At 39.0% G+C, this 13576-nt stretch overlaps 1 protein-coding gene across 5 annotated transcripts in view; it reads right to left on the reverse strand.

Moving 5' to 3' along the window:
• The window catches only part of ARHGAP6 (Rho GTPase activating protein 6), a 337142-nt gene that overhangs the window by 121284 nt on the left and 202282 nt on the right, over positions 1-13576 (reverse strand). The window contains exon 1 of one of the 5 annotated variants that reach the window (XM_055802150.1): positions 4056-4170. The exons of the other annotated variants lie outside the window; for them this stretch is intronic. The gene's annotated coding sequence lies outside the window, so the exon portion shown is untranslated. Of the gene's footprint in view, positions 1-4055; positions 4171-13576 lie in introns of those variants that run through there. 5 annotated transcript variants of the gene reach the window in all.

Genomic DNA, 13576 nt, shown 5'->3' on the forward strand with positions numbered 1-13576 from the left:
CCTTCAGATCAGTCTAGGATGTTTTACTGTTTCATTAAGTGGCAACCTGTGAACTGCAACCTGGCAGCACCGCATTCGAAGAAAATGCATCCTGAACTCTCACGGTCAAAACCCCAACCAACCTAGCAATCCATACAGGTACATGAAACAAATAACCACTCAAAATTCTCTGAATGAGCTACCATTTCAAGGCTGAGCGTTGTAGTCCATAGTCAACTTCACCTCAAATTTAGCTTTGTGAATATACATTCAGCTGTTGGATGTTATGATCTGTTCTACCTTTTTGAGATGATGGGTGAATTCTCTGAGTAATACATCTTACACAAATGTGGTTCTCAACTTTAAAGAAGTCCATGTTAGATAAACTAACTCTGTCCACAAGGATCTAAAAGTAAAGTCATTGTGGGTAACAAGCTGTACTAAATATAGAGGTAACATGAAAAGTCACTACAAAGCAAATTAATTTTAATAAACATGCACTTTAAAGGGATGATGTGCCATGTTCTTCCAACCTGCCCTCTATTCTACATCCTCCTCTCAGAAGTACAAAAAACAAAGCAGCCTGAAAAAAAACCCTCCATTTATTTGCAAAGTAGATTCACTGATCACTGTTATTTTGGATCAACACTAGCATCACATTTCTTTCTGTGATTAAATACAGTAGACTATAGAATGTCAATCAATATGTATATTGCATAACTTTGATACCGATCAGATAGCATGTCATAGCTCTGACATCATAGTATCAGTGTAGATTGTTTCCATTTCTTCTTAGGATAACAATTCAGTCATCAAATGTAACATTAAATAAGATTTTAAGACAGCAGATGGCATCACTTAGTTATTTTTAACTGTTGTACACTGACCATTTTCTATGCAGCATAATCCATTTTTGAAGATTAGTAAATGGAGCTCTGTGGACAGCACAGAAAAGTAGTATTTCAAAACCTAAAAAAATAAGACATTACCATTTCACCTATCCGGTTGCCTTGACCTGTACTGAGTTTCCTACAGGCATCTTAAAAGAGCCCACAATTTCCCACAGCTGTGGCTGCCCTTCTTTGATGCACCAGACACTTAAGAGCCCCTAAGTGAGTCTCCTACAAGCCACCAGCTGAAGGCATTCATATCTTCTCTAGATCAGCAAGAGCAATGGCTGGCTTTCAGAAACCTGTCAGATGTGACTACAACTTAGTGGGAATTCGTAGATTTTTCCTATCTGTTCCCACTGGGATCACTATTAGAGCTATATCATGCCATCAGGCACAAAATCACAAAGTATTTTGAACCACTATTAAAGAAATTGCCCATTCAACAAACAAGAGTTGACAAAAATGGTGAATGCTAGAAAGGCTCTTCACACCCACTCAGCATCACATGGGAAGTAACAGCCAGGATGGAGAGACCTGGCTCTAAGCTTTCCGAGCAGCTGAAAAACAAGGTTTCCTGTTCAATCTTCTTTCATGATTTCTTTCTCAGTGTTCTTTATATAATCTAAAGGATGTCATGAAAAAAGACAGATAAATCTCCTTTGTGTATTTTGATGACCTATAGATTTGAGAAGGTAAACTAAAAACAAAGGTCTCTGTGCACTGGCTCAAACTGCCGTACAGAAAATGGGAACTCAGAGAAGGCAATGTACCGAGTAAATTTTCTGATCTCACTTCAGAAGAGTAACAAAACATTATATTCTACTCAAGGCATTTAGAAAGCAGCTGTCACAGGAGCTTGTAGGTGTTATTACAGTAAGAAGTCGTGATCAAAAAGGTGCATTTTTCCAGGTGCCATTTAGTTAGAATAGATGCAAGAATGCACCGTAGGGATCTTGAGCTGAAGATGCCATCAGGGAGGGAGCAGTCGGGTGGATGTCCTTTAGCAGGCTGCAAGGCAAGATCTGTAAGTTCAAAGTGGCAGCCCATGGTGCAAACCTGGCGCAGAGGTGGCCCTGTGCTGGTTGATCCGCGGGAAGTGCCATTGCTAACTGATCCCTTCTAACTTGTTTACTACTCCATAGAGTGCAACGGAGAGCAACAGGGGAGGGTCACTTCAAACCTTGCATGACAGATGTGTGGGAAACATGGAAAAGGCCATATGGAGAAGGGAAGAAATAAGCCAGAGTACAGGAGAAACACTCTCCTCTTCACCCACACGTACACAGCTCTGCTTTTCTTTGTCCACTCCTAACTTTTTCTCTGGTCTTGCCAGACCTATTCAGACAGCCACACTGTAGGTACTGTCTGAATTCCAAGATGGCAGCCTTGCAGAAGAGTTAGTAATTTATTTTAGGGTTGCTAACAGTTTATCCTTGCTTGATGGATGAGTGCAAAGACCCACTAGCATGCATGCTTAGTATTTAGTGTGCATTTAATAGCAGCCAGGAGCTCGACCTGAACATCTTCACTTCAACAACTTCACCTGAACAATGAAAAATGAATTATGAAAACCAACAGAGTAAAGCCATTTGTGAAGAAGCTACAGAGTTCTTCAGAAAAGAAAACATGACTACAGAGTATATTGAAAACAAAGATTAGTACTAATGAAGAGGTTATAATAATCTTTTCATTTTTCATCTTTGTAAAGACCTGTCTTCTCCCTCTGTGTTCAGATCAGCACATTAGCAGTGCACCACCAAAGCGTTCATCGTCTTTCTGCTCTCAGCTTAGGGCAGAAACAAGCTTTTTGAGCCACTCTGAGTATGCTGTTATACTTCTGAAAAGCAAACGGAGCTCCAGGAACTGTGAGGAACAGAGGAGGGAAGAAGGGAAAGAGTCAATCTCTGACACAATAAATTAGAGTCATTCTCAAATCTTTTTTTCTTTTTATGGAAGTCACCTTCTAAAGTGTTGGCACCGTGTGCTTTAGACAATACTCTTTTTCCCAAGGGTTACATTTTTTTCCTACTTTTTAGTAATACAAATTTAATATCTTTTTTTCTCCATAATAGAATGAATTAGACATAAGACCAACAATAACTTGAACCCAAACCAGGTACGCCATTACTGATGTCATGGTAATTGACACTTATACTCATTGTAGCTATCTGCTTTCTGCTGAGTCAGTTTCAAAATACATGCTAGTCCAAAAGGCATTAGCAGATACAAGACTAAATTCCTAGAGGTCACCAAATAGTCAGTAATGTTATCTATAGTGAATATCCGTACCATAATGACAATAATTATACGATACAGTTGCCTATAGTGGCAGAAGTCAGTCTCGAGTGATCTTGCCCTGTCCTATCTTACTGCTGCAGCTTAATAAAACAGATGATGCAGACGCAGAAGCTAAAAACCACAAGGCACTGCAGGAGGTCTGTACTCCGTCACAAGTGATGTGGGGTAGACTTCAAATTTTACAAACAGCATATACATTTAAATATCAAACCACATTTTAATATTACTTAGAAGTCTAAAATTACACACAGAGGTCTAGCAGGGCTTTCTAAAACAGAAGCAAGCCAGTTGCCTAAGCCCTATTGCAATCAGTAGTTATTAACTTAGCAGTCTGTTTGGACACTGTAAAATGCCCCTGAGGACTTCTCACACATTCACGTGCCTAGGCATTTCCAAGTATCAGGCCTCTAGGTACACGTGAACTGCAGCCATTTAAACTTCCTTAATACTGGAAGCCATTCTCCATTGAATGAATTCTGTGAAAACTGAATCTCATAATCAAACTACATATTATATTCTTTATGCAGAGACACACATACAAAAACGGAGTAAAATTCATTTTCTACAATCACAGGGAAAGTTCCCCAGACACGCCTTCATTATTTCACATTCAGCTACAGCAAGTTTCTGAGCTAACCTGGGTACACAAAGCATTATATTCTCCCCAGCTTGCTTCCAGCAGGGATAAACGCGTCTCCAGAGCTCCACTAGTTCCTACAATGAACTCCTATAGGATTTACTTCACGATTTGCCTTCTTGCACCTTCAGAATTATTTCCTTCCCAAATCCTCCTTCCCCCCTTCTTCTGGACTAGTCTTCCCAGTTAAATTATGCAAATGAACAGTGAGAATGGATAGCTTCTCAAGCGAGTAACCATCTACTTACGCTTTTATCCCAACCTCAGCTGTCCTGGTTGGTTTGCAGACACCTGTGCAGCAAATGTCAGTGGACTGGCTATCTCCTCACTTCCTCCATTAGAGTGCAACTCTGAAAACCTGAAAGATTACCTCCTTCCTTCCTTCTGTCTTGTGCAGTGTTTTTAAACTGGTGGTGGGAGGAGCAGAAAGTCTCCCTATCTCATCACGTGAGAAAAAGCTAAAATTCCCATCAGAAGTGACTCACTGTCACTAATCATATATACACCAGATTGAAAGGCACTCAGAACGTGAAGCTTGAATCCCATCCTCAGTTAAGCAAACGAGAAGCAAATTGCTCAGCACTATCATATTAACTGCCATATCTGTACAATTTTGCACAATGGAGCTGATGAATATAAATTTATTGTTTCTAGCACTGAACTCAAGAGACATGCGGCTGAATTTTTTTGGAAGAACAAACAGCTGAGTAACGTGCAAATTCCTTTATTCTGAAATGACTAAGTATCAGTGTAAAAATTTTCTGTATACAAGACATTCACTTCATTTACCACCTGGTCCAAACATTAGAATAAATAACCTTATTGCTTAACCAAGCAGATGCACATCAGAATCTTCGGTAACAAAATTACACTACAGCTTGAGGTACTGCATCTTCTGTTTGCTTCTCACTGGGAATATTGTGAGTTTTTTATTCAATACTAAATCCAAGTACAAAAATTCAAAGAATACTGTTTAGATTCAAGAATATGGCTAAATGCTGGAGGCAAACAGGGGGTGGGTGGAAAAAAAATTCTACCATCTCTGAAATGTAGCTTGACAATGATAGGATTTATTGTCTTATTTTAAAAAAAGGCATCAAAATCACATTTGGAAATTCATACATCCTACTGAATCTACAAAGCAGGGAATTTTCCCCATTCTTATTACATATGCAATACTGCCCTATGTTGTTCCTAAGTGGACCCAGGCTTTTTGCCTTTCTGGTGCTTTTAACCTTGCCTAATAACTCTGCAGCTCCCACAGGACTATACTCAGAATAAAATATGAAGAATACCGTGTTAGCAATAAAAACAACAGTACAATGATAAAAAGTGACTACCCTCCTCCTATTTTTCAGGGAAGTATTCTAATGCCCAGGAACGAGATTATGATCTGTCACAGTCCTGTAAATTCAGGATAAATCAAGCATTTGCTCTAGCATTACCTTAGCATAAAAGAAATCAAGGCCTCATTGCAATAATGTGCTTGAGCTATTGCCAAGTTAACAATTTCTATTGGCGTTTAATTATAGCGTGCTTCCTGAAGCTGAGGCATCTTTAGCACCAGACAGGCTACTCTGAGCAAGAGACTTGTCCTGTTCAAATCAACACTCATACAACAAGTAGTGTTAGTATGTAGCAACATGTGACACACAAAATTGGCCAAGGATGTCAATTTAGCTCCTCACTGAATGTTAAAGAATATCCAGCCCAGAAATTACAACTACCAATGTAACTAATAAAAATACTGAAGTCCTACTTACGCTTTGCAAAGAGCAAACCAGCCAAATTTTATTCCAATTAGATGTATAAATATGAGAGTCTTTGTCAAAAATTGGGATCTTCTATACTTCACACATTTTTGGATCTCCAGAGGAAACATTTGTGTGACTTTAAAGGTTCAGTCTGTTCTTGTTCCTTATACAACAGAGCTTGCTGCTTTGGATAGATAGTGTGTGTTGCTTCTGGTGTTCCCCCTCCCAAATCTTAACAGCAAGTAAGCCTCCAGGAATCAGCAAAGTGACAATCTTGTCCTCTGTGACATGGGGTATGTTTTTTTGTATAAATACACTGCCTTAGAATTAGGCTAAAACCACTCACTTCGTGAAGCTCTTTGAGGTGCATTTGTTGATGAGCCCTCAACCTTTGAAAAAAAAAAAATCAATGGCTTGGGTTGGTCAACCTAAACTTGAGGTACCCCAAATCAATATTCACTTCTGAAATGCTTGGGTCTGCCTGTACATCATTCAAGAAAGCAAAAATCCAGGAAGTAGAATCCCAAACTGTGACGCCACGTTCAAAGGGTCCCTAGTAATGTCGGTAAGCTAAATTAAGCTAGCTGGAGAGAAAGGAATTCAGTGAGAGCTACCCAGCAAGGCAGAGCTGCTACAGCACCCCAGTATAGATCCCATACCTTCTCTCTCCCTGTTGTATATAAACAGGGACACAACCTTGCCCTAAAGGAAGTTCACATCAGTCTTCCAGGAAATGTTAGCAGGAGCAAGACCACACATTTGTTCTGCTTTCATACCTTGTTTATCAACGATTTTCTACTAATGTCTTAACTGGCAAAAAGGCTGGACAGAAGGAAAACCTTTCCAGAAGGGCTAAACATAGCCTGACTCAGGTTCACAACTTTTCTCATATTGTTCCTGAAGGTATTTATTTTGCAGATTCAGTCAGTACTTTGTAAATCAAGAGAGACAGAAATGTTCAGGTTTTTGGTGACTAGGCTTTTCCACAGCATTTTTAGCAGTCTTTTGAAACGTTTGAAAAGCAGCACTCCATAGAAAGGCTTAGAGACATCATAAGTTGTATTTGTCCCTGAAGAATAAGTACATGTCCTCTGGGTAAAGATTTTACATAGTGAATAATGATGAAGACTGGTGATAAAGTAGTCCCAATTGCTACTGATGGTCCCAATGCCATGTTGTTGTAGTTTAGCATAAAGAGTGCAAGACCTCAAAAAGACATATTAATAATGTAGAAGAGTTCAGCCTAAGGATTATCGTTTAGTTGTTACAGAAGATCCTATAAAGAGAAAAATCAGAAGGTAAACCTTTGTTTCTTGCTAGATGTTGAGAGCATAAAGAATGACTGTGTTTGATTTTATTTTAAAAATCAACATCTCTACTCTCCTCTGAGCTGAGTATTTGAAATCAAGTGGAAATAATACCTCACATCATTTGAGACTTGTGACTAGTAAGAACAAATCAATTATGATTAGTTTGTAAGCTAAGTTAGTAGAAACATGTACAGCATATGGAATCCACAGAGCAGCAGAGGGGGCTAATCCACATTTGTGTGAACTATCTAGTCCTCAATAATTGCTCCAATTTACATGTGGGAAGGCCAAGATGAAAGGTTTGTGTTAGATGCTTAACAGGGACCGTACATAGGTGTTCAGACTGCCCAGGCATCTACAGCCCTTCTGGCATGATCAATAAAATGTCAGTCTAGTCAATCCTCCATACCTTGGCCCTGCCACACCACCCTAAGGTCCACAGAGCGGTGATTCAAAAGAGGGAAGTTCAGAAAGTGGCCTCCCAGAGGTACATCTAAAAGGCCACATGCTCACAGAACAGAAGGATGACCAAAGCCTTCATTCAAAACACATGGAAATAGGTTCTTCTTTTACAGAAGAGCCTCATGGGCAGCATACTAAGCAGATGTGGGGATATATTTCTGGAAAGAAAAAAAACCCACCAAAAAACAAATCAAACCCAAAAAACAACAGCCACCACCACCAAAAAAAAACATCCCAACCTATATACCAGTGCCAGTATAAGACAAACGAGGAGATTCCTGATCTTAGGCTATTCTCTAATCCAGTGGCTTGTAGCTTTTCCAAGAAACTGGAGTTTGCATTTCCTGCCAAGCTACACTGGAGTACCAGAATTTTCTGGGTCTTGTGCAGTCCTGTCGGGCACTCTGGCAGGTCTATGTTATGGCACTTGCTTCATCCTTCCCACAGCACAGTGAGCTCAGGCACATGCTCAAGGCTGTAGTTGTCTCTCCAGAAAAAGCTAAGTATTTCAAATATCTATTATGACTTTGCAGCTTGACACTTTCCTCCAGATTTTATTTTAGCCCCAAGGAAACATTTTAAGGTCAGAGAGGAACCATTTGTAGAGGCAGGAATGGAATTCCACCATCAATCTCAGATGCAGACCACACCCTCCTACTCACCACTCAAGTATGAGCGTGCATCCTTCAAGATCCAGGGCTTAATCCTTTCTGTTCTCCAAATGCTTTACAGCAACTGTCAGGCTGAAACACAGTATGAGGCTTTTGATGCTAAATTTCAAGTACACTTCCTTACTCTTATGACTCCGATTCCTCTGTCTTATCTGTTTAGAAACATACTGGGGTAACATACACTATAAATAAAAAAAATGTCTTCAAAGAAGGCCCCAGATGCTCAGGAAGCCCTTTGCAGTTTATGGTTCAGTCTGTTTCCTCTTGGGTTTAACCTGACATGCTGGCTTGTTAAGATCTATGTGGTGCTTCAGATATTTTCAATTAGTCTTACTAAGACCAATTCCCCTCCCACTTAGACTAAATCAGAATTTTCATCCATGTTATCTGAACTTTGTCATTGATCAGAGAATAAGTCCTAAATTAATAATGGACTAATATGGGGAAAATAGAAAGGGGATGATCTGAATATGGACAATCCAAAATAACAAGGTTATCTAGAGAGCTCAACTGAAAAAATTACTTTCTTGGAATCAAGAGGAAGATTTTATCCATTACGCTAGTAATTCATTTCTAACCGTTTTATGCACACAAAATATATGCTTGCCTTTGTTTCTACATAATGATACAAAAGTCTCAGAAAATTATGTCAGTAAATATAAATAATGACCAGTCTTGATTCTGGTATAACAAGAAACAAACAAAAGAAAGCTCATGAATTGTAGAAGCAAGTTTTGAATACCCGAAAGAAACAATTAATGGGGAGTTTATGAGTACACAACATGAGACTGAGTAGGAAAGCAACAGAGTCAGAGTATAAGTACTATGGAGGAAAAGCAGGAAAACGTAAACAAGGAGACCACAGAATGACATAGGGTATCAACAACAGACAAAGAAAAATACAAGGCATACGAAGAACTGAAATAAGCAATCAAACAGATGCAAGAAGCCAGAAAAGAAAAAAAGCCCCAAAAGTCATGAATAATTTAAAGAAAAGTACTATTGAAAATGACAGTGTGACATACAAATCTTAGCAGCCCGTTAAATTTTAATTATCTTTTCAATTCCTAATTAGGCCTTCTCATTGATTCAATGAAATGACAAATTTTCAAGAGTTTTAATGTTAGTGTTTCCTGCCCCCCATGATCCGCTCATCACAGTGGAAAACCAGAATCCCAAAGAGCAGAATGGGACATTTCCTGCAAGATTATCTCTGCCCCTCAATACTACAGGTACCCTGAGTAAACATCTACCCTAAACAAAGAATGTGGCAGAAATTTCAATGATATCAGCGGAGTAGGATTTTACATGCATTCATGACAAATAAACCTCTTTGAGAAAGCAACCTATCTAAAATGGAAATTATCTTTTCTTTTCTTTTCTTTTTTTTTTTTTTTTTAGGCTTGACTGGAATAATTACTTCTCCAACCAGATGAACATCAAAGAGAGCACAACCGACCAGCATTAGCAGGCGCACAGCCACATGATGCACAGCAGGGGTACCTGTGATACCAGGTTACACACATACTCATTTGAAGCATCTCAATTTCTTCCTCCTAGCTCTCCAGACTCATTTCCTTTTAACCAAATGAGACAGAAAGACACTCGTTAGCCCAGAGCCAGTTGTCATCATCACCTCTGTGTCACCTCTCCCTCTTCTGTGCACAGCAGCACTGGGACACCGGAGGGCAGGAGGAAAGCCAGGCATTTCCCCCGCAGCCTGGAAAGCAGCAGTGATGGTTAGAGCAGGACAAAGCTGTTGCAGTTCGTGCTGGAAACCTATGCCCAGGCCAAAGTGCAAAGGAAGATACCTGGAGCTTTGCCCCTGCTCCTTTAGAGCTAGCACACGGAGCATGTTGTTACCTACACACGACAGAGAAAAAGCCATTTGGACTCCTTTCACTTAAGATGGCTTTCAACTATGTGTGTTAAACCTTAAAAAAATATCAACAAGGGTGCATTTGCCATGGGAACATTAACTCATTTTTGTATTACTGCTTTTGCTAAAATTACTTCAACAGGCAGCTAATTAATTTCAGAAAGAGTTGTTAAGTCTTTTCACTCAAATTCAGCAGGAACATCTGTGCAGTATGTGCCACAGGAAAATCACCTGCACTAAGAACTGGCCCACTGTTAGCCATGAGCCTTTGATGAGATTCAATACGTAGACAGTAGTGCTTGCTCTAGAGCAACCCAAGAAGGCATCCTTTATCTCTTCTTTTTAGTACTTAAGACTAATTCTTTCAATAATTCTTAATGCTTAATTAAGAAAGAAGACAGTGAGCATAATCTCTTTTAGAGAAACCAGTACTAAATATAAATGCCATTTGAGAACAGATGTATTTACAGATTATATATCATTAATATTATGTTGAAAATGGACAAAATTTAATTAAATTGATATTGTATATCTAGAGAACTCTGAAGAAGTAAAATCTCCTGTTCCCAGCTCTTTGAGAACAGAATGTTTTCTGTATATTGCACCAGTGCACAAAATGCACCAGAGCAAACAGAAAGATTAATTGCTGCACTCTGAAAAAGCTAAGTCTGAAAGAAACTTACATCAGTTTCTGGGCTTAGAGTTGCTGAAAGGAAAGGACAGATTTTACAGAGAAAACCTGGGTTTGAATCTGTACTAAAGATGCTCAGAGTACCTGAAGTTTTGCAAGAAACAAGAGAAAAATTCAAAGCCAAGCAAACCTCCATTTTTGCAATGGAGAAGGTGGCAGTGAGAAAATTAATCTTGTGCATTAATCTCAGAATTCTTCACAAGTGACTCAGGCCTGCAGAAGAAAACATTCCCACTATCTGGTTAGAAAACATCATGTTTCCCACACAGGAGGGAGGAGAGGAGCCCAAGCAGTCCTGGTTTTACTGCTTTCACTCTGCTGAATCTGTTTGCAGATGCTTCAGCTGTTCAGAGTCCGAAACTACTACGGAAAATAGTTTCCATTTACCAACAAAATTTAAACTAGCCCTCACAAGTATAACGAGCTCAAGTCGTACATTCCTAAACAATTATTTAATGAATTATAATTTATTATATTAGACCTTGGTAAAAGCATCTTAGTACCACAAGCAGCAGCAAAGTAAAGAGATGCTAATAACTCTGTAGCAATACATGTTTACGCACTTAAGAGCTATAAAAACATACTTTACATGGTGACAAGCGAAGTCAAGTCTATCCATCAGTGAAGAGTAGGAAATACCCTTGGTGAACTGGAGGAGTGAGAGAGGTCAGAAAACCACCTGCAGACCTGAACCTCCACTGCTTCTTGCTGCTGAGCCAAACAGCTCCTTCTTTCAGCGAACGGCTGGCTCCGTCAGGAGCACTGACCACACACAGCTCCCCTTCACCTCAGTAAAAGCCAACTGGGAAAAAATACATTTCAAAGGTCAGGTTTGCAAAAAATGACAGTCCGTCCTGATGCTTCACTTTTAAACCTTCAACGCTTCCAACAGAAGCAAGAGCATTCCTCTGGGAAGTACAAGAAGTAAGGGGAGTTACAACCAACTGCTCTCATAATCACTGCCATGCCAGAAGCAAGAGCATTCCTCTGGGAAGTACAAGAAGTAAGGGGAGTTACAACCAACTGCTCTCATAACCACTGCCATGCCAATAAGCTGATGCTCAAGCCAGCCCCTAAGCAGCAGGAGATGCAGGTGTCCCAGCCTATGTGACTTCAGAGCACTGGACCGCACTCATCACCCAGCAGAGGCTTGCATTGCACCAGCTCTCAGCCCGCTCACACCCCCTGGGATATGAGCATCAGCATGGAAAATGCGACACGAAGAGTGAGCAGGAGGCCGGTTACACCAGAGCTGGGAGCTCAGGGTGCCTGCCCGGGGGGGTGAGGTGTTCCTCAGCATCATAGCCTCACACCTGCATCCCATGGGTCTCACAGGAGACTCCAGGTGGATTTGAAGATAGGATCAGCAGGACGAACAAATGAGCACTGAAAGCTAATTTACCATCTTCGTAAAACATACGGGGCAGCAAGGGAAAAATGCCTCCTGTAGAAGCAATTAAAAAAAACCCAAAGCTTCACCACTTGCAAAACAAGAAAGAATCTGTATGAAACAAACTATACAGAACACTTATGGTAAGCAACAGATGGCAATTTATTCATCTTAAAAGTATTTCCCAATACAGTTACTCAGCTAAGCTTCTGTTTTAATTAACATAACATGAAAGTTGAATTCAGAATTATTTTTTCTCTATTTTATTTATACATGTGGGAACCATTTACAATTCAAACACAATTTTTTTACTGTGTCCCTGAATGAAAATTAACATTTTGGTCTGAATAGCTTTTCTGTACCACCTTAGGTCTTTCAGTAATTACTTTTTCACAACATAATGTATTGAGAAAGCACAGAGATTATTGAAAATAATTTTACTGGCAACAAAGGCAGGCAAATTATGAAGTGCAAATATTTCAAGTTTTTAAAGCCAAGTCCTCCTATTATGAATTATATTTCCAACTTTCTTCCACTTTCCTTTATTAAGTATTATTTTTAATATCCTATTGGAACAGAAATATTGTACCAGGATATAAAATATTCTTTAGTGCTTTCCCCTCACTCTCTGTATCTTGCACATTAGGTCAGTTGCCCCACATCACGGCCCAGCCAAAAAGTTGTAACAAAAAAGTGGAGGCAAAATAAGTTCTAAGAATGCCACTATAAAACATGCAATTCTTTGTGACTTCAAAGAAAATCAAGAAGTTTTTCCACTTTTCACACTATGATAAGTGGCACAAGACAAATTATGGAATTTAAGTTATTAACAGTTTTTCCCATGTATCTCCTGTGATTTACAAAACCCTTAATTATGTTTAGATTTTTTTGTTGTTGTTAGGGGTTTTTTTGGTTGCTGTTGAGTTTGGCACAGACAGGGACAAAGTGTCTCCAAGCCATGACCAATTAGAAGCTTTTATATGAAAAAAAAAAAAAATAAAGGCTTGTTACTAGCTAAGTATTTATTTTAATCTGTCAACAGGTTACAAAAAACCCAACAAGATTAAAGTGAGACAGCACAAAGAAAGAAAAAGAATTACAATATACCAACTACATCAATTAGACTGATGAGTTTCCAAGGTGATTTTACATATGAAGGCATTTGAGAAATGTATATATTACAGACTTTAAATCATATACATGTAAATGAAAGACTATACTACAACAGTTATTTCAAGAGAAATTACAACAAAGGAAGGTTTTTCTTAAGTTCTTCTAATGAAGTTACAACCCATTCCCCTCCTGACACCAGGTGCTCAATAATTCCACCAAAAAGGAGGGCAAAGTAGGCATACACACATATTCATTTGCCATTCATTTTTTCTTTCATCCACAGCACACTAATTATCCTAATATGCATACAGGCTAACATACATACTTACTAACTTTCCATAAGCACCTTTCATAAATATACAGCACATTGATGTGAACTTGGGGAGGGATTATAGAAAACTTCATAAAGAAATGTTTTATATAAAGACAAATTTCATCAATATGTCTGACAGCTTCACTAAAAGATTTCACTGAAAAGATTTTATCCAGCAATATAAAA

Source organism: Falco peregrinus, chromosome 4 (genome assembly GCF_023634155.1).
Source record: "Falco peregrinus isolate bFalPer1 chromosome 4, bFalPer1.pri, whole genome shotgun sequence".
In the NCBI taxonomy this organism is placed as follows: domain Eukaryota; kingdom Metazoa; phylum Chordata; class Aves; order Falconiformes; family Falconidae; genus Falco; species Falco peregrinus.